The 3,177-nt window shown below is 45.0% G+C and overlaps 1 protein-coding gene across 1 annotated transcript in view; it reads right to left on the bottom strand.

The window, feature by feature from the left end:
• GNAT3 (guanine nucleotide binding protein, alpha transducing 3) overlaps nt 1-3,177 on the bottom strand; it is a 22,705-nt gene that overhangs the window by 11,131 nt on the left and 8,397 nt on the right. The gene's annotated exons all lie outside the window — the stretch shown is intronic.

Here is a 3,177-nt window from a genome sequence, read left to right as displayed (position 1 = left end):
TCTCCAGGTGAGGGCTGGAGAGCACTCAGTATTACAACTGCTCTGCAGAAGGGAGGGCAGAAGTCAGCTGAAGTCAAAGGGGCAGATAATGGTAGGTTGGTGGCTAGCTGGGAAGGAGATGGGGTTGCCAACTACATGCTGACAAATTCCTGGGGTTTTGAGGGGTGGAGCCTGGAGAGGGTGGGGTTTGCAGAGGGGAGGGACCTCAGACAGGTAGAATACCATAGACTCCACCCTCCAAACCAGCCATTTTGTCCTGGGTAACAATTGTTGCCAATCTCCAGGTGAGGGCTACAGATCACTCACAATTACAACTGCTCTTCAGGTAGCAGAGATCAGTTCCTCTGGAGAAAACAGTGGACTCTGTCATTATACCCTGCTGAGGTCACCACAGCAAATTGACACTGTTTGCCCAAAGCCAGAGCACTGCCCCAGAGCCTCTTTCTAGATCCCGTTGTATTGCTTTCACAACGGGCTTTACTGCTAGTATCGCTATAAGCCGAACGTTCAAATTATACCAGAACCTCAAATGGTCGCAATAACGATCCCATTGGAATGCTACTCCTTAGAGGTTCCGGTATAGCGATATATCGATATATCGCTATAAGCCGAACGTTTAAAAAAAAAAAAAAGCCCGCGCGACCGAAAAAAGGCGGGAAACATGCGTATCGGAACCGGGAGAGGGAACGGGAGACTCCTCGGAAGCGGTTGACAGGTAAATCGCTTCCCTCCTGGTTCGTATACGAAGAGAGGCTTCTGTGTCTGAAATGCCACTTAGATCCCGGTAGGGAACCGATTCCTAACCGGGTTCTGTCTGAAATGACAGACCACAACCCGGTTGAGAATCGGTTCCCTACCGGGACATAGCGCCTGTCTGAAATTCCCCAATTTGTTATTCCAGGGCACTTCAGGCCCCACCTGGAGATTGGCAACCCCATCCCATTTGATCCCACAACCATCAAACAGCTACGTTTCACTCTGTTTGACACACAGAGTTGTCAACATTGGCTTGGGCAATTCATGGAGATTTATTATTAGAGGAGGTGGCTAGTAAAGGACTTGTTTCTCCTAGGCTCTGTGGTATAGCATAGTCTACCCTTGGAAGCCACCATTTCCTCCAGGGGGAACTGATCCACCATTTCCTCCAGGGGGAACTGATCTCTGTAGTCTGGAGAGCAGATGTGATTTCAGAACAACTCCGGGCCCCACCTGTAGATTGGCAACTCTACCTACAAACATACTGCTCTGATACAGCTCCCCATCATGAATCTGTATGTTTGTTTTGGCAGGGTAAAGAGCAGCCCTGCAGGAAAATAACTGTGGAGGCTGAAACCTCTCTTCCCCAGCATTGTGGTTCCAGTTTGATTTAGAGTCCCACACCCTACGTATCAAAAAGGAAACTCTTGTTTGGAGCTAGGTACATGTGTCCCATCTCCTCTGGCCCTCAGTGCTAACCAGGTAATGTAGAAGTAGTTCCTAGAATATAAATTTTGTTTTAATGTCTGGGAAGAAGAGGGGTTTTGGTTACTTATGAAATAAATGAACATAAGAAGAGCTGGATCAGACCAGTGGTCCATCTAGTCCAGCATCCTGTTTTACACCACGGCCTACCAGTTAGTATGGAGGTACAACATAGAGCAGTGATGGCAAACCTTTTAGAGACCGAGTGCCCAAACTGCGACCCGAAACCCACTTATTTATCGCAAAGTTCCAACACGGCAATTTAACCTGAATACCGAGGTTTTACTTTAGAAAAAACAACTCATACATTAACTTAAGATGATCCAAACAAAGTAAGGAAAGCAATCCCAAATGCTTTCATTTACTTAAAATTATTTGGAAGAGAATTCGACACTTTAATGATGGTCTGGGCCTGGCTGGGGCGATGGCACGCGTGCCCACAGAGAGGGCTCCGAGTGCCACCTCTGGCACCCGTGCCATAGGTTTGCTACCACTGGCATAGAGCATAGACAGCATATAGAGCATAGAGGCCGAGGCCATCCCCTCTGTTCCTAAACACAGAGGTTCCCTCTAATCACCATGGCTAGCAGATACTGATAGACCTCTCCTACATGATTTTTTCTAATCCCCTTTTAAAGCTGTCTATGCCTGTAGCCATCACTACATTCTCTGGTGGCAATTCCACATTTTAATCACTCTCTGTGTAAAAATGTTTCATTCATCCTGAATCTATTGCCCATCAGCTTCATTGGAGACCTTCAAGTTCTAGTATTTTGAGAAAGGGAGGAAAAATTATCTTTATCAACTCTCTTCATCCCACGCACAATTGTATAAACCTCTATCATGTTCCCCCTTATTCACCTCTTTTCTAAACTGAAAAGTCCCGGACTCATAGGGAAGGTGCTTCAATCCCCTAATCATCTTGGTTGTGCTCTTCTGTACTCTTTCCAGCTCTGTGATGACCTTTTTGAGACACAGTGACTAGAACCGTACACAGTATTCCAAATGAGGCTTCACCGTTGATCTATAATATCAGCCCTTTTATTTTCAATTCTGTTCCTAATAATCCCTAACAAAGAGTTTGCCTTTTTCAAGACATCGAGAATCACAAAATGGAGAAACCTGTAGGAGAATATTTCAGCCTCCCAGGGCATCCAGTGGGGGACCTCAAACTAGTTGTTTTTTTGTAAAGGAATTTCAGAAACAGACTGGAATGCTATTCACAGGTCTTACCAACTGCTTTAATACAACCTTAGCTATACGTATCTCTCAGTTACGTATGCATCTTGACTCTAATTAGCCCTTCCTAGCAACTAACCCCCCCTCTACCTATATGTAATAGTTGAGGAAGTCTTGTTTCAGTGTATCTGAAGAACTGTCTATGCACACAAACGTTTATACCCAGAATTAAATTTTGTTGGTCTTAAGGATGCCACTGGATTCAAATTTTGTTCTGTTGCTCCAGACCAACATGGCTACCCACCTGAATAATTTTGACTCAGTTCTTCAGACTCCTTTCCTGAAAATAGTGGCTGTGGCATGGGTACATGCCTCACACTTTCTAAAAAAGCATTGTGCTTCTATGCTATTATCCCATCTTTCTTTAGGAATCCCTTAATTCCTTGGTCATCCAAAGGCCCTGCTGCTTCTCTGACTGCTTTTGTGCTCTGGATATATTACAAATGTTTTGTGTTTGTCTTGATGCTTTTAGCATCC

The sequence above is a fragment of the Gekko japonicus genome, unplaced genomic scaffold, assembly GCF_001447785.1.
Source record: "Gekko japonicus isolate JY-2015 unplaced genomic scaffold, Gekko_japonicus_V1.1 scaffold1260, whole genome shotgun sequence".
Classification (NCBI taxonomy): domain Eukaryota; kingdom Metazoa; phylum Chordata; class Lepidosauria; order Squamata; family Gekkonidae; genus Gekko; species Gekko japonicus.
Note: the sequence above shows the minus strand (reverse complement) of the source record. Positions and strands in the feature narration are given on the sequence as shown.